At 48.7% G+C, this 18,279-nt stretch overlaps 1 protein-coding gene across 2 annotated transcripts in view; it reads left to right on the top strand.

Annotated features, from left to right (window-relative positions):
* The window catches only part of SNX8 (sorting nexin 8), a 53,281-nt gene that overhangs the window by 14,845 nt on the left and 20,157 nt on the right, over positions 1 to 18,279 (top strand). The window lies entirely within an intron of this gene.

The raw sequence follows: 18,279 nt of genomic DNA, 5'->3' as shown, positions 1-18,279 counted from the left end.
GCACGCGCCTGTAATCCCAGCTGCTCGGGAGGCTGAGGTACGAGAATCTCTTGAACCTGGGAGGTGGAGGTTGCAGTGAGCTGAGATCGTGCCACTGCCCTCCAGCCTGGGGGACAGAGCAAGACTCCATCTCAAAAAAAAAAAAAACAAAACCCAGGCTGGGTGTGGTGGCTCATGCCTGTAATCCCAGCACTTTGGGAGGCTGAGGCGGGTGGATCACCTGAGGTTAGGAGTTCAAGACCAGCCTGGCCAACATGGTGAAACCCCATCTCTACTAAAAATACAAAAATTATCTGGGCGTGCTGGTGCATGCCTGTAATCGCAGCTACCCGGGAGGCTGAGGCAGGAGAACTGCTGGAACCTGGGAGGCTGCGGTTGTAGAGAGCCAAGATTGCACCACTGCACTCCAGCCTGGGGGACAGAATGAGACTCTGTCTCAAAAAACAAAACAAAACAACCCAAACCAAAAACAAAACAAAAAGAAAAGCTCAGAGCCTGGGCGCCATAGTGAGACTCTGCCTCTACAAAAAAAAAAAAAAAAAAAAAAAAAAAATAGGTGCACATGATAGTGCACGCCTATAGCCCCAGCTACTTGGGAGGCTGAGGCAGGAAGATCGCTAGAGCCTGGGAGTTTGAGGTTACAGTGAGCTGTGATCGCACTACTGTACTCCAGCCTGCATGACAGAGCGAGATCCTCTCTAAAAATAAGAATAAAGAAAAGCTTGGGCCCTGGGCACCATGCTAGGTGCTTTAACATTTTTGTTTTTTTTTAGTGTTTCTTTTAAAAAAAATTTTCATTTCAGTAGCTTTAGGGTTGGTTTTTGGTTAGGTAGATGAATTGTTCGTTGGTCAAGGCTGGGTTTTTATTGTACCTGTCACCCAAATAATGTCCATGGTACCCAGTAGGTGATTTTTCATCCTTCACCCGCTCCCGCCGTCTGAGAGTCCAGTGTCCGTTATCCCACTTCTGCCTGCTTTTGTGTACCCGTAGTTCAGCTCTCACTTATAAGTGAGAACATGTGGTATTTGGGTTTCTGATCCTGAGTTACTTCACTTAGGATAATGGCCTCCAGTTCCATCCAAGTTGCTGCAAAAGACATGATTTCATTCTTTTCTATGACTGAGTAGAATTCCATGGTGTATATGGACCACATTTTCTGCATCTACTCATCGGTTGACGGGTACTTAGGTTGATTCCATATCTTTGCAACTGTGAATTGTGCTGCGATAAACGGGCATGTGCAGGTATTTTTTTTTTTTTTTGAGGTGGAGTTTTGCTCTTGTTGCCCAGGCTGCAGTGCAGTGGCACAATCTCGGCTCACTGCAACCTGTGCCTCCTGGTTTCAAGCGATTCTCCTGCCTCAGCCTCCCAAATAGCTGGGATTATAGGCACATGCCACCATGCCTGGCTAATTTTGTATTTTTAGTAGAGATGGGGTTTCACCATGTTGGCCAGGCTGGTCTTGAACTCCTGACCTCAAGTGATCTGCCCGCCTTGGCCTCCCAAAGTGCTGGGATTACAGGTGTGAGCCACCATGCCCGGCCCCTTTTTGATGTAATTATTTCTTTTCTTTTTGGGTATTACCCAGTAGTGGGACTCCTGGATCGAATGGTAGATCTGCCTTTAGTTCTCTGAGAAACCTCCATACTGTTTTCCGCAGAGGTTGTACTAATTTCATTCCCATCGGTAGCGTATAAGCATTCCCTTTGTACAACATCTATGACAACATCTATTGTTCTTTGACTTTTTAATAATAGCCATTCTGGCGGGGTAAGATACTATCTCATTGTGGTTTTAATTTGCATGTCTCTCTGATGGATTAGTGATTTTGAGCATTCTGCATATATTTGTTGGCCATTTGTGTATTTTTTTTTCTTTTTTGAGACGAGTCTCACTCTTGTCACCCGGGCTGGAGTGCAATGGCGTGATCTCGGCTCACTGCAACCGCTGCCTCCCAGGTTCAAGCGATTCTCATGCCTCAGCCTCCTGAGTAGCTGGGATTACAGGTGTCCGCCACCATGCCCGGCTAATTTTTGTATTTTTGTAGAGATGGGGTTTCACCATGTTGGCTAGGCTGATCTCGAACTCCTGACCTCAGGTGATCCACCTGCCTCGGCCTCCCAAAGTGTTGGGATTACAGGCGTGAGCCACCGCGCCTGGCTATTTCAAAATATCTTAATGTTACATCACATTAAATAAGGTATTAAATAGGCCCCATTTATATAGCAATCAGGCAAGAGAAATAAAGTGCATCTGGATTGGAAGAGAGGAAGTCAAAATATCTCTGTTTGCTGATGATATGATATTATACCTAGAACACCCTCAAGACTCCTCTAGAAGACTCCTAGATTTGAGAAAAGAATTCAGTGAAGTTTCAGGTTACAAAATCAATGTACACAAATCAGTAGCACTGCTATCTGCCAGCAGCGACCAAGCTGAGAATCAAATCAAGAATTCATTCCCATTTACAATAGCTGCAATAACAACAACCAAACACCCTAGGAATATAGTTACCCAAGGATGTGAAAGATCTCTACAAGGAGAACAATAAAACACTGATGAAATAAATCATAGATGACACAAACAAATGGAGAAACATCCCGTGCTCAGGGATTGGTAGAATCAATATTGTGAAAATGACCACACTGCCCAAAGCAATCTACAGAGTCAATGCGATTCCTATCAAGATACCAACGTCATTTTTCACAGAATTAGAAAAAAATCCAAAAATTCACATGGAAACAATGAGCCCAAAAAGCCAAAGCAATCCTAAGCAAAAGGAATGAATTTGGAGGGATTGCATTACCTGATTCAAGTTAATCTCTAAGGCTGTAGTAACCAAAATAGCATGATACTACTATAAAAGTGCACACAGACCCATGGAACAGCATAGAGAACCCAGAAATAAAGCTACATTTTTACAAGCGACTGATCTTGGACAAAACATACAAAAACATATCACTGGGGAAAGGACGCCCTGGTTAATAAGTGGTGCTGGGAAAACTGGATAGCCACATGCAAAAGAATGAAACTGGGTCGCTCTCTCTCACCATATGCAAAAATCAACTCAAGATGGATCAAAGACTTAAATCTAAGACCTGAAACTATAACAACTCTAGAAGATAACATTGGGAGATATAGGCCAAGGCAAAGAATTTATGCCCGAGGCCCCAAAAGCAACAGAAACACATTTCCTTTCTTTTCTTTTTTTTTTTTTTGCTGGGATTACAGGCACCTGCCACCACGCCTGGCTAATTTTTGTATTTTTAGTAGAGACAGGGTTTCACCATGTTGGCCAGGCTAGTCTTGCACTCCTGTTCTCAGGTGATCCACCTGCCTTGGCCTCCCAAAGTGCTGAGATTACAGGTGTGCGCCTCCGCGCCTGGCCTCTTTTTTTTTGTTTTGTGATGGAGTATCCCTCTGTTGCCCAGGCTGGGTGCAATGGCACGATCTCGGCTCACTGCAGCCTCTGCCTCCTGGGTTCAAGCAGTTCTCGAGCCTCAGACTCCCGAGTAGCTGGGATTACAGGTGCGTGCCACCACGCTCGGCTAATTTTTGTATTTTTATTAGATATGGTGTTTCACCGTGTTGGCCAGGCTGGTCTCGAATTCCTGACCTCAAGTGATCTGCCCGCCTTGGCCTCCCAAAGTGCTGGGATAATAGGCGTGAGCCACCGCGCCCAGCCTACATTTTCTGTTTTGAATTCTTGGAACCAAACAGTGAGGTGGATGGTCTTGTCCTTTATTATTTTATTTTATTTATTTTTATATTTTAGGAGACAGGGTCTTATTCTGTTACCCAGGCTGGAATGCAGTAGCACAATCATAGCTCACTGTAGCCTTGAACTCCTGGGGCTCAAATGATCCTCCTACCTCAGCTTCCCAAGTAGCTGGGACCACAGGTGTGCACCACTATGCCTGACTATTTTTATTTTTTTGTAGAGATGGCGTATTGCCCTGTTCCCGGGGCTGGTCTCCAACTCCTGGCTCAAGTGATCCTCCCTCTTCGGCCTCCCAAAGTGCTGGGATTACAGGTGTGAGCTGCTGCTGGCCTTGATCTCATTTTAGAGAAGGGACCTCAGAGTGCAGAGGGGTGAACTGCTTGTTGATGGTCACAGACAGACCTGCGGCTCCAGCTCCTGCTCCTGCTTACATGTTTTTGGGTGTTGAATGAGGCCACCAGGGAGGGAGCCCAGGCTCTGGTGTCACTGAGTAGCCTGGTACATGTTCTGTCCCCACAGCCACCTTGCTGGCTCTGTGACCTTGGGCAGGTCATCACCTGCTGGGCCTCCGATTTCTGCATCTGTAAAATGAGATCACAAATGTACCTACTTAGAGTGTTTTTAGGAACAAAGAGATGGTCTATGAAGTGTCTGGTAGACTTCCAGACACCAGCACTGTATGAGGGCTCCAATCTCGAAGTCCTTGCCAGTACCGGTGACTGCCTGTCTTTGTGATTATAGCCATTGTGGTGGGGGTGGTGACATCTTACTGTGGTTGAGCATCTTTTTTTTTTATTTTTTTCTTATTTATTTATTTATTTTGAGACGGAGTCTCGCACTTGTCGCCTGCGCTGGGGTGCAATGGCGTGATCTCGGCTCACTGCAACCTCTGCCTCCCAGGTTCAAATGATTCTCTGGCCTCAGCCTCCCGAGTAGCTGAGATTACGGGTGCCCACCACCATGCCCAGCTAATTTTTTGTATTTCTAGTAGAGACAGGGTTTCACTGTGTTGGCCAGGCTGGTCTTGAACTCCTGACCTCGTGATCCACCCACCTCGGCCTCCCAAAGTGCTGGGATTACAGGCATGAGCCACTGCGCTCGGCCTCTATTTTTTTTTTTTTTTTTGAGACAGAGTTTCACTCTTGTTGCCCAGGCTGGAGTGCACTGGTGTGATCTCGGCTCACTGCAACCTCCGCCTCCCGGGTACCAGTTCAAGCAGTTCTGCCTCAGCCTCCTGAGTAGCTGGGATTACTGGCACGCACCACCACACCCAGCTAATTTTTGTATTTTTAGTAGAGATGGGGTTTCACCATGTTGGCCAGGCAGGTCTCCAACTCCTGACCTCGTGATCCTCCCGCCTCGGCCTCCCAAAGTGCTGGGATTACAGGCGTGAGCCACTGTGCCTGGCCTGGCCTCTTTTTTTAATTTTTGAGATGGAGTCTCACTTTGTCACCCAGGCTGGAGTACAATGGCACTACCTTGGCTCACTGCAACCCTCACCTCCTGGGTTCAAGCAATTCTCCTGCTTCAGCCTCCCGAGTAGCTGGGATTACAGGCATGCACCACCACACCTGGCTAATTTTGTATTTTTAGTAGAGACAGGGTTTCACCATGTTGGTCAGGCTGGTGTTGAACTCCTGACCTCAGGTGATCCATCCACCTCGGCCTCCCAGAGTGTTGGGATTACAGGCATGAGCCAGTGTGCCCACCCGGGCTTCATGCTTTTGAAGGTGGGTATCCAGTTGTCCGTCATTAGACGTCTTCTGGGTGCACCTGTGATATGCTCCTCCCATGATAGGCAGCAGTGGGAAGCCACAGCTCTCTAAGGGAGTGTTTGTTTTAGTTTGGGAGAAGCCCGTGAATGAGACAGGTTGAGGAAGGTTCAAAAAGGAGAGTGAAGCCAGTTGTGGGAGTGTGAAGGAGGGAAGGACTGATAGACCCTTAACTGGGCTGGGAAGTTACTTCATTGTTGAAGTGGGGTTTGAACTGAGCTTGGAGCCTGGAGAGAACTCATTTCAGAAATTCTCAGTAATCAGGACCAGGGGGTTGGGCCTTACGAGACTGGTTTCCTTTTTTTTTTTTTTTTTCTTTTTGAGACGGAGTCTCGCTCTATAACCCAGGCTGGAGTGCAGTGCCATGATCTTGGCTCCCTGCAGCCTCTGCCTCCTGGGTTCAAGTGATTCTTGTGCTTCAGCCTTCCGAGTAGCTGAGATTACAGGCATGTGCCACCACACCCAGCTAATTTTTGTATTTTTAGTAGAGACAGAGTTTCGCCATGTTGGCCATGCTGGTCCCAAACTCCTGAGCTCAAGTGATCCACCCGCCTTGGCCTCCCAAAGTGCTGGGATTACAGGTGTAGGCCACCACATCCGGCCTAGTTTCTTTCTTTTTTTTTAAACAGGGTCTCTTCTGCTCCCCAGGCTGGACTGCAGTAGCATGATCATAGCTTACTGCAGCCTTGAACTTCTGGGCTCAAACAACCCTCCTGCCTCAGCTTTGGAAGCAGCTGGAACTACAGATTCACACCACCACACCTGACTGTTTTTTTTTTTTTTTTTCTTTTTTTGGTAGAAATAGGGTCTTGCCGTGTTGCCCAGGTTGGTCTCAAACTCCTGGGCTCAAGTGATCCTCTCCATCCTCAGCCTCCCAAAGTTCTGGGATTACAGGCATGAGCCAGTGCCCAGCTACAAGACTGTTTATACTTTGCCTCAAGGTAGATACACTGAGACCATTGCAGGAAAACAGCAACCTTCTTCTCTGACTGTAGGTTGGTTGTCCGGACGATGCGGCAGTGTTTCCTCACCTGGGTTCCTCCTCATGTTCTCCTTGGGGAAAAGGATGTAGCTGAGAACTGGCAGAGAGGCTGTGTTGGAGGAGGGAAGATTCTCTGCCTCGTGCGGAGGTCACTCTCGGGACTCAGTGTGGCAGGGCCTGTTGACCACGTTCTCTTTGTGTTAGCAGCTTTTGCTTGGTGCTGTGGCTGACTGAGGCGTGGTCCTGATCACCATGAGACCTCACAGGCGCTGGGAGGGCATGCGGCTGTCGCCCTGCGTTGGCCACCCTCCTGGCCCCAAATGAAGTTATATGGCTTTCTTGCTCATGTGAATTAGATTATTTTCATTCATTCAGCAGATGTTTATTTAGCATCTATTATGTGCTGGGCACTGTTATTTTTCTTTTCTTTTTTTAATTTTTTGAGACAGAGTCTCATTCTGTCACTGAGGCTGGAGTGCAGTGGTATGATCTCGGCTCACTGCAGCTTCTACCTCCTGGGTTCAAGAGATTCTCGTGCCTCAGCCTCTGGAGTAGCTGGAATTACAGGCATGCACCACCGTGGCCTGGCTAATTTTATTTGTATTTTTAGTAGAGACTGAGTCTGACTGTGTTGTCCTGGCTGGTCTTGAACTCCTGGCCTCCAGTGATCCGCCCATCTTGGCCTCCAAAAGTGCTGGGATTACAGGTATGAGCCATTGCACTGGCTTTATTTATTTATTTTTTCATTTATTTAGAGGCAGCGTTTTGCTCTTGTTGCCCAGGCTGGAGTGCCGTGGTGCAATCTTGGCTCACTGCAACCTCCACCTCCCGGGTTCAAGCGATTTTCCTTCCTCAGCCTCCCGAGTAGCTGGGATTACGTGCACCACCATGCCCGGCTAATTTTTGCATTTCTAGTAGAGATGGGGTTTCACCATGTTGGCCAGGCTGGTCCCGAACTCCTGACCTCAGGTGATCCACCCACCTCAGCCTCCCAAAGTGTTGGCATTACAGTTGTGTGCCATCATGCTGGCCTTATTTTTATTTTTTGAAATGGAGTCTTGCTGTGTTGCCCAGGCAGGAGTGTAGTGGCTCGATCATGGCTCACTAGCCTCTGGCTCAGCCTCCCGAATAGCTGGGACTATAGGTGCGTGCCACAGTGCCTGGCCCAAATGGCTTTTTTATACCCAAGTGAACAGTACTACGTTTTACTAACAGAAAAGCATCAAGACTTTTCTTCTGAAATTATGTTCAGAGAGTAACTGCATTACTGCCTTGGCAATCTAGTGAATGTATCCTCACAGCATTAAAAAAAAGAAAAAAACAGAATTTTTGCTTCCTGCCTGAGGATTGGGAATATGGAACGGTGGTTATAACGTAAAGGGAAAAGCATCTAGATGGAACAGTGAATTAATGGATGGCAACTATGTTAAAAGAGGCACAGGCCTCCTGGAATGAGGGAAGACAGACGGAAAATGCTGAATGTTGGCCCGCGTGCGAGGCAGCTGGAGCTCTTGCTGGTGGGAGTGCGAATTGGCTCAGTCACTTTGGAAAACTGAAATATTTACCAAGCTGAACATATGCAGATCCTGTGATCCAGCAATTTCACTTTTAGATATGTTATGGAGCCAACAGAAAGGCGCACATATGTCCACCAAGAGCCACGTGCTGGAATGTTCGTAACAGCACCGTGTGGAACAGGGAGGCGCTGGAACCCTCCCAGATGCCCTGCAGCAGAGGGAGGAGGAGGCGACGAGGACACATAGTCACGCAGCGGCGCCCACCGTAGGGGCAGCCAGCGCCCCACAGCCACGTGCACAACAGGTCTCACAGCCTGATGCTGAGGGAAAGACATCAGGAACAAAGGAACTGACTTTCGACCATGGTTACATAATATAAAAACAGGCAGGCGCAGGGGCTCACACCTGTAATCCCAGCACTTTTGGAGGCTGAGGAAGGAGGACTGCTTGAGATTGGGAGTTGGAGACCAGCCTGAGCAACATGGGGAAACGTCATCTCTACAAAAAATACAAAAATTAGCTGGGTGTGGTGGCATGTGCCTGTGGTCCCAGCTACACTCAAGAGGCTGAGATGAGAGGATTGCTTGAGCCAGGGAGGTCAAGGCTACAGTGAGCTGTGACTGCACCACTGCACTCCAGCCTGGGCGATAGAGTGAGACCCTGTCTCAAAAACAAAAACCCCCAAAACAGGCAAACCTCCCAAAAACTCCTGAGCTTGAGAAGTCAGTGGTTACTCTTGGGGTGGTGACTGACAGGTTCTGAGCAGGCATCGATGCTAATTCTGCTGTTGGTTCTCTGGGTGTGATAGCACTGGGGCAGTCATGTAGAAAACTCACTGAGCTGACAGTCGAGAAACACCTGCCTGGAAACGGTACCCATCAGCTCTAGAACAGCACTCACTTTGAGTAGGGAAAGGGAGAGGAGGGGAATGATGTGTGTCTGTAACATGGTGTGTGTGTGTGTGTTTTCACTGTAAATTTAATATATCCATGACAGAAATTTATCTCTGGATGCCATAAAAATATTCACTAAGATTTTCTACAAAGATAGTATTTGAATTTTTCTTTCTTTTTTTTTTTAAGACAGTCTTGCTCTGTCGCCTAGGCTGGAGTGCAGTGGTGCAATCTTGGCTCACAGCAACCTCTACCTCCGTCTCTCAGGTTCAAGTGATTCTCCTTCCTCAGCCTCCCGAGTAGCTGAGATTACGGGCACACATCACCCTGCCTGGCTAATTTTTGTATTATTAGTAGAGATGGGGTTTCACCATGGTGGCCAGGCTGGTCTCGAACTCCTGACCTCAGGTAATCCGCCCACCTCAGCCTCCCACAGTGCTGGGATTACAGGCGTGAGCCACTCTGCCCGGCCAGTACCTGAAAATTGAATTGTAGGCTCCGTGGATGGTCCAGAACACATGACAACACCACCAGTGTGTTCAAAAGCACAGTGAGCCACACAGCCACACTGAAGAGTGTAGCCAAGTTGAAGGGTTTTTCCCAGAACACCATGAAGCATAGTTCTTTCTTTCTTTTTTTTTTTCCTGCTCGCCCAGGCAGGAGTGCAATGGTGCTATCCTGGCTCACTGCAATCCCAAAGTGTTGGGATTACAGGCATGAGCCACTGCGCCCAGCCTCTATATAGAGTTTTTTTGTTGTTGTTGTTTTTTATTTTTTTGGTTTTTTTTGAGACGGAGTCTCACTCTGTTGCCCAGGCTGGAGTGCAGCGGTGTGATCTCAGCTCAGTGCAACCTCCACCTTCTGGGTTCAAGCGATTCTCCTGCCTCAGTCTCCCAAGTAGCTGGGACTACAGGTGCCTGCCAGCATGTGTAGCTAATTTTTGTATTATTATTATTTTTGAGATGGAGTTTTGCTCTTGTTGCCCAGGCTGGAGTGCAATGGCGTGATCTCGGCTCATTGCAACCTCTGCCTCCCAGGTTCAAGTGATTCTCCTGCCTCAGCCTCCCTAGTAGCTGGGATTACAGGCATGCGCCACCACACCCGTCTAATTTTTGTATTTTTAGTAGAGATGGGTTTCTCCATGTTGGCCAGGTTGGTCTCGGACTCCTCACTCAATGGATCCACCTGCTTCAACCTCCGAAAGTACTGGAATTACAGGTGTGAGGCACCCCGCCTGGACAATAATCACTTTTAGTATTTTTTTCATCAATCTTTTTTTTTTGAAACAGAGTCTTGCTCTGTTGCCCAGGCTGGATTGCTTGAGCCCAGGAGTTTCAGACTAGCCTGGGCAACATGGCGAGACCCTATCTCTATGAAAAATTATTATTATTATTTTTTTTGAGACAGAGTCTCACTCTGTCACCCAGGCTGGAGTACAGTGGCACAATCTCGGCTCACTGCAACCTCTGCCTCCTGAGTTCAAGCAATTCTCTGCCTCAGCCTCCCGAGTAGCTGGGATTACAGGTGCCCACCACCACGCCTGGCTAATTTTTGTATGTTTAGTAGAGATGGAGTTTCACCATGTTGGCCAGGCTGGTCTTGAACTCCTGACCTTGTGATCTGCCCACCTCGGCCTCCCAAAGTGCTGGGATCACAGGCGTGAGCCACCTTGCCTGGCCAAAAAATTAATTTTTTAAAAATATAAAATCTATAAAAAATTTAGGCTGGGTGCAGTGGCTCATGCCTGTAATCCCAGCACTTTGGGAGGCTGAGGGGAGTGGATCACGAGGTCAGGAGATTGAGACCATCCTGGCTAACACAGTGAAACCCCATCTCTACTAAAAATACAAAAAATTAGCTGGGCGTGGTTGCGGGCGCCTGTAGTCCCAGCTACTCAGGAGGCTGAGTCAGGAGAATGGCGTGAACCCGGGAGGTGGAGCTTGCAGTGAGCTGAGATTGTGCCACATCACTCCAGCCTGGGCAAAATAGCAAGACTCCATCTCAAAAAAAAAAAAAAAATTTAAATAATAAAATAGTCCGTATGGCACATTATAGCTTTATGCACATGGAAAGTAATATGCAAAAATGAATATAGATGTATACAGGTTGTAGGGATGGAGTGACTTTATTTCAAAATATCTTAATGTTACATCACATTAAATAAGGTATTAAAAATAAACCTTAAGGTTAATGAAATTGAGGCTATGAAAAGTTTGTGTTTAAAGTATACGACCTAGGCTGGGTGCGGTGGCTCTCGTCTGTAATCCCAGCACTTTGGGAGGCCGAGGCAGGCGGATCACCTGAGTTCAGGAGTTCAAGACCAGCCTGGCCATCATGGTGAAACCTTGTCTCTACCAAAAATACAAAAATTAGCCAGGCGTGGTGGCGTGTGCCTGTAATCCCAGCTACTCTGGAGGCTGAGACAGGAGAATTGCTCGAACCCGGGACTTGGAGGTTGAAGTGAGCCGAGATAGTGCCACCGCATTCCAGCCTGGGAGACAGAGCAAGACTCCCTCTCAAAAAAGAAAAAAAAAAAAAAAAAAGGAAAAAGGTACTGTTTAAAGTATACGACCTAGGCTGGGTGCGGTGGCTCTCGCCTGTAATCCCAGCACTTTGGGAGGTTGAAGTGGGAGGATCGCCTGAGTCCAGGAGTTCGAGACCAGCCTGGGCAACATAGTGAGACCCCACCCATATCTACCAAAAATACAAAAATTAGCTGGGCGTGGTGGTACACACTTGTACTATATTTGTAGTTCCAGCTACTTGGGAGGCTGAGGTGGGAGGATTGCTTGAGCCCAGGAGGTCCTGGCAACAGTGAGTTGTGATCATGCCACTGCATTCCAGCCTAGGCAACAGAGAAAGATCCTGTCTCAAATTAAAAAAATAGAAAAAGCAAGTATGAGACCTGTACGGTAGTTAGCACAGTAGTTAGGGGAGCTGTCTTGGGCATGAGAGGATCGTGGGTGAAGTGTGCTGCCTGTGACAGAAGCATCTCTATTTCTCCACGTTCGAGGGGCGTTCCTGCTGTTCCCTGGCCACAGAGCTGCCAAACTCTCCTGTCTAATGCCAGGGCTATAATATGGATGAGGAAACTTCTGCTTCCATTTCCTGAGAACAGTTTGTTAATTTCAGAATAACATAGTAGCTTAGAGAAGGTTTTTTTGTTTTGAGACAAGAGTCTCACTCTGTTGCCCAGGCTGGAATGCAGTGGCGCGATCTTGGCTCACCGCAACCCCTGCCTCCCGGGTTCAAGCAATTCTCTTCCCAAGCCTCCCAAGTAGCTGGGACTACAGGCGCCTGCCACCATGCCTAACTAATTTTTTTTCTTTTTCTTTTTTTTTTTTTTTGAGATGGAGTCTCGCTGTGTTACCCAGACTGGAGTGCCATGGCGCGATCTCGGCTCATTGCAAGCTCTGCCTCCCGGGTTCACGCCATTCTCCTGCCTCAGCCTCCCGAGTAGCTGGAACTACAGGTGCCCGCCACCACGTCCGGCTAATTTTTTGTATTTTTAGTAGAGACGGGGTTTCACCGTGTTAGCCAGGATGGTCTTGATCCCCTGACCTTGTGATCACCTGCCTCAAGCCTCCAAAAGTGCTGGGATTTACAGGCGTGAGGCACCCCGCCCAGCCAAGAAGTTTTAATTAATTTACTTATTTATTTATTAGCCGACTCAGAATGTGTAAGTAGAGAAGGTTTTAATCCAGGGTAGAAAGTGTTTGTGAGTGGAAGAAGGAATATTCACGTTGAAAACTGAGGACATCTGTGGACTGTCTTTCATTTGATTTCAGTGGAAAAGGTGTAGTCTGACTTGTCGTTTTTCATTCTCCCCATCCAGATGAAGAAATAAAAGCAGTGGGCCAGGCACGGTGGCTTACGCCTGTAATCCCAGCAGTTTGGGAGGCTGAGGCGGGCGGATCACGAGGTCAGGAGATCGAGACCAGCCTGGCCAACATGGTGAAACTCTGTCTCTACTAAAAACACAAAAAATTAGCTGGGCGTGGTGGTGCGCACCTGTAATCCCAGCTACTCAGTAGGAGGCTGAGGCAGGAGAATCGCTTAAACCTGGGAGGTGGAGGTTGTAGTGAGCTGAGATTGCACCATTGCACTCCAGTCTGGGCAACAGAGCGAGACTCTGTCTCAAAAAAAAAAAAAAAAAGAAATAAAAGCAGTGTTCACAAAAACCTGATTTCCATTCTACTTTGGGGGAGGGGTCGGGACAAGTGATCGAGTTCCTTCTCTTTCTGTTGCCCTATGACAAGCGCTTTCAAACTGTGGCCCCTGACCAGCAGCAGCATCTGGGAACTTGTTAGAAATGCAGATTCCAGGCCAGGTGTGGTGGCTCACGCCTGTCATCCCAACACTATGGGAGGCCGAGGTGGGTGAATCATCTGAGGTCAGGAGTTCGAGACCAGCCTGGACAACATGGTGTAACCCCATCTCTACTAAAAATACAAAAATTAGCCAGGCGTGGTGGCAGGTGCCTGTAATCCCAGCAGTTTGGGAGGCAGAAGCGGGTAGATCACTTGAGGTCAGGAGTTCAGGACAAGCCTGGTCAACATGATGAAACCCCATCTCTACTAAAAATACAAAATTAGCCAGGTGTGGTGGCACATGCCTGTAATCCCAGCTACTCGGGAGGTTGAGGCATGAGAATCGCTTGAACCCTGGACACTGAGGTTGCAGTGAGCCGAGATTGTGCCACTGCACTCTAGCTTGGGTGACAGAGAAAGACTCTGGCACCCCCTCCAAAAAAAGCAGATTCCCAGGCCCCACGCCAGCCCTCCTGTTGGAGAGACTCTGGGGGTGGGCCCAGTCATCTGTGTTTGAAGGAGCCCACCAGGTGATTCTGATACGCACCCACTTTGGAGAATTTAGCCCTGGGACGCTGTGCCATCGTTGCTGGTCCTGATATCCCGTCCGTTTTAGGGAACTGGCCGCTGGGGACAGCAGCCTTGTGTCGTGGAAGAGCAGGGAACTTGGAGTCCATGGGAATGCGCGCATTCAGGTCCTCCCCGCCACTAAACGGGACGGTAGGAACCACACTCGCGGTCTCCTTGGGAAGGCCCATGCCCTGTCCTGGCTCTGAAAGCACTGGCCCTGAAAGTCTCTCCACCGGCATGGGGAACCCCAGGGAGTGCCTGGGCTGTGCGGGCCTGGAGTTGGGGGTGTCTCCGAGTGCTCAGTGTAGCCCCACCACTGGGTCGGCAGGAAGTAGTGTGCGGGCCAGTCCGGGGCGAGCTTGGCCTCCAGGCAACAGCTGCAGCTGTGCTGCTTGGGAACCTCCAGTGTCTGTCCCGTGCGACCTGTGCCGTGGCTGGCAGGGCCTGTGACTTCTGCCGAGGTCAGCATTTGCAGAAGGTGTGCTCTGATGAAGGGGGAGCGTCTTTGCATGGGGTTTGTCGGCAAATCCTGTTTGTTTGTTTCTTTTTTTTTTTTTTTTTTTGAGACGGAGTCTTGCTCTGTCGCCCAGGCTGGAGTGCAGTGGCACGATCTCTGCTCACTGCAAGCTCCGCCTCCCGGGTTCATGCCATTCTCCTGCCTCAGCCTCCCGAGTAGCTGGGACTACAGGCTTCTGCCACCATGCCTGGCTAATTTTTTGTATTTTTAGTAGAGACAGGGTTTCACCATGTTAGCCAGGATGGTCTCGATCTCCTAACCTCGTGATCCACCCGCCTTGGCCTGCCAAAGTGCTGGGATTACAGGCGTGAGCCACCGCGCCTGGCCATGCCCAGCTAATTTTTGTGTGCTTAGTAGAGATGGAATTTCGCCACGTTGGCCAGGCAGGCCTCAAACTCCTGACCTCAGGTGATCCGCCTGCCTCGGCCTCCCAAAGTGCTGGGAATTCAGGCGTGAGCCACTGCGCCCGGCCAATCCTTTTTGTTTCTAAAGCTGTGGACTCTGGGGTGGGAGGCCCGAGATGTCAGCTGTGAAAAGAATGTGGCGCTCGCCTGCTCTGGGTCTTTACTGTCTGAAGTTCCTAGTGAAAGACACTGGGCGGGAGACGGGTGTGTGTGTTTGAAGTTTCGTTACCTTCTGACTTGTGGATAACTCACTTGGAGATTCACAACCTTGTGAGGCTGAAAGGATCTTGAATGTTGCTTTTGGGTTGTTTCCCCTTTTTTTGTTGCAAAGAGGGGTCACAGTGGGCCAGTGGCTGACTTGGGCCTGACTTTGCCCCTCACCGCCTGCCTGGTTTCTGTGACAGCTGCCCAGCCCCTCTCACAGTTTATCTTTGCAAGTGGAGCATCCAAGTGTGACTCACGCATCGTGTGGAAGGCACCAATTTGTGAGCCAGTCTGGGGAGCTGACCGCCACCGAAAACTTGCTGAGAGGGGAATGCATTCTGAGTTTTAGTGGGTAGATTTGCAGAATCTTTTCGGATTGGAGCGTGGTAAATCTGGAAGGAAGTCAGGGACACTTATTGAATGTTTTCTATTTGCTAGTTATTTTCTGCCTCACTGAATTCTGAGGCCCTCAGCCTGGGATCTGAGGGGCCGCTTCCCTCCCAGGGTCTGACAGATAGTGAGCGGCATTTCAGGGGCAGGACACTTCCAAGTCCAGGTTCCGGGTTGGGTCTGAAGCCCACAGTGAAGCAGTTTGGTGCCAGAAGGGTTGGAGTGGGGAGGGGCTGCCGTTCGAGGGGCCTGCGGGGGGTTGCTGTAGTATCAGGGCATAGATGGCGACGGCCAGGCCCAGGGGTGAGGGCATCCTTACAGCCACCGCACGGATTTGAACGGTAAGCTCAGAGGCGGCTGCGCGCTAGGCCACACGGCCAGGAAATGATGGAGGCTGGGTTTCAGCCAGGAGCTCTCTGAGCCAGATCCCATCCTGCGTCCACAGCCTTTCCAGCCTGGGGCCAAGCTGGCCTCCCTCGTCTCATCTGTTTTCTGTCTGTGGGACTGCATTAGTTTAGGGTGTATTGTCCAGGCGCTGTGTCTTATGGGCTGTGTGCGCTGCTTCAAGGGGTGTCAGTTTGATAGAGTATTGAAGTCCCATTAGTGAGCATAACCTTTATTCCTGCAGAAAGCCGGGCTCCTCCTCCTGGTGTTTCTGCCCGTTCTGCAGTGCGTGGTCCGTCACCTGGCAGTGTACCCCATTTGAAATGATGTTTTTTTTTTTTCCTTTTCGTTTTTAGAGACAGGGTCGTACTCTGTCATCCAGGCTGGAGTGCAGTGGCCCAGTCTTGGCATACCGCAGCCGTGAACTCTTGGGTTCAAGCAATCCTCCTGCCTTAGCCTCCTGAGTAGCTGGGACTACAGGTTGCACCACCATGCCCATAATTTTATTTTTTGTAGAGATGGCATCTCATTATGTTGCCCAGGGTGGTCTTTAACTCTTGGGCTCAGGCGATCCTCTTGCCTCAGCCTCCCAAAGTGCTGGGATTGTAGGCGCTAGCCATTGCACGTGGTCTTTTTCTTAATTAAAATTTACTTTGAAAATATGGGCATCTGGCCAGGCGCGGTGGCTCATGCCTGTAATCCCAGCACTTTGGGAGGCCGAGGTGGGTGGATCATTTGAGGTCAGGAGTTTGAGACCAGCCTGGCCAACATGGTGAAAGCCTGTTTCTACTAAAAATACAAAAATTAGCTGGGCATATTGGTGCATGCCTGTCATCCCAGCTACTCTGGAGGCTGAGGCAGGAGAATCGCTTGAATCTGGGAGATGGAGGTTGCAGTGAGCCAAGATCGTGCCACAGCACTCCAGCCTGGGCAACAGAGTGAGACTCTGTCTCTCAAAAAAAAAAAAAAAAAAAGATATGGACATGCTAGTTTAGTAAATTGATATTTGAAAGCATAGCTTTCTAATGATTGGAACTTGTACATAGAAGTTATTAAGATGTTTGAGAGCAATCGAGAGTTAAAGAAGTGTCTTTGATTTAAAATGTGTTTTTTGAGCTCTTTCAGATTCTCATGCAATCACAGTTCAAATTCTTCACCAACATATGACCACTTGGTAATCATTACTGAGTTTACATTCTTTCTTGGAAGATTATCTTATTTTAATAATCAGAAAAATCATAAAAATTAATACATGCTTAATAGAGAAAACTTATTTTAAACTTTTTTTTTTTTTGAGACAGAGTCTCTGTCACCCAGGCTGGAGTGTAGTGGCGCGATCTGGGCTCACCACAACCTCCGCTTCCTGAGTTTAAGCGATAATTCTCCTGCCTCAACCTCCTGAGTAGCTGGGATTACAGGTGTGCGCCAACATGTAAAAAAAAAAAACACTTTTTTTTTCGATTTAGAACTCACTCTGTATTAAAAACCAAACTGACTTTTTAAACATTATTCCTTGTTTTGGTTTTTTCTTTGCAAGCTGGGCGTAGGATCTCTGATTTGCTTTTGCCGCTTCGTGCAGGGTGTACGGTGACTTCTTGTCCGTAAGGCGGCTGGAATTTTCTGGCTTAATTCTTCCGTGCGTATGGTCAGGAGTCCTGGCTATAAGCAGGCCTGGAGTTTTTTCTCTTTCTTCCCTCCCTTCTTCTCTCCCCTCCCTCCTGTCTGTCCAGATGATTTTTTGGCATGTGAAAGTCATGTGTTCACTGTGAACACACTGGGGCATTTAGAAGATCGTATGGCTAGTTTATTTGGTTTGAGCCTGTTCTCTTGGCTCTAGAGAAAAGGAAGATTCTTTTTCACACGAAACTTGTACATATTTCACTTTGTTTTCCTTCCCGACGGTTAAGAGTAGATTTGATGTAGTCACAGAAATGTGGGTGCACTTGCTGATTCGTGAGCAGGTGGAAGCCTCCCAGGGAAGAGATTTTTTTTTTCTTTTTTCTTTTTTTTGAGACAGGGTCTCACTTTGTTGTCTAGGCTAGAATGCAGTGGTGCAATCATGACTCACTGCAGCCTCCACCTTCCTGGACTCAGGCGATCCTCTCACCTCCCGAGTAGCTGGGACTGCAAAATTAGCCAGTGAGCCACCATGCCTGGCTAATTTTGTATTTTTTGTAGCGATGGGGTTTTGCCATCTTGCCCAGGGTGGTCTTGAACTCTTGAGCTCAAGCAATCCTCTTGCCTCGGTCTCCCCAAGTCCCAGGATTATAGGCGTGAGCCATGGTGCGTGACCACCATGATTTTTTTGAACAAAAGGACATGCCCGCAGCGTCGACTCCGTAGCATGAGTGAGTGGGTGTAGTGTGAGTGGGTCCGGCGTCGACTCCGTAGTGTGAGTGGGTCCGGCGTTGACTCTGTAGCATGAGTGAGTGGGTGTAGTGTGAGTGAGTCCGGCGTCGACTCCGTAGTGTGAGTGAGTCCGGCGTTGACTCCGTAGTGTGAGTGAGTCTGGTGTCGACTCCGTAGTGTGAGTGAGTCCGTGTCGACTCCGTAGTGTGAGTGAGTGAGTGTGGCTGGCTGACGATGGGACCTGCTGCATGATGTGGCCAGAGTC

The sequence above is a fragment of the Pongo abelii genome, chromosome 6, assembly GCF_028885655.2.
Source record: "Pongo abelii isolate AG06213 chromosome 6, NHGRI_mPonAbe1-v2.0_pri, whole genome shotgun sequence".
Lineage (NCBI taxonomy): Eukaryota > Metazoa > Chordata > Mammalia > Primates > Hominidae > Pongo > Pongo abelii.
This window is presented reverse-complemented; position numbering and strand designations above follow the sequence as displayed.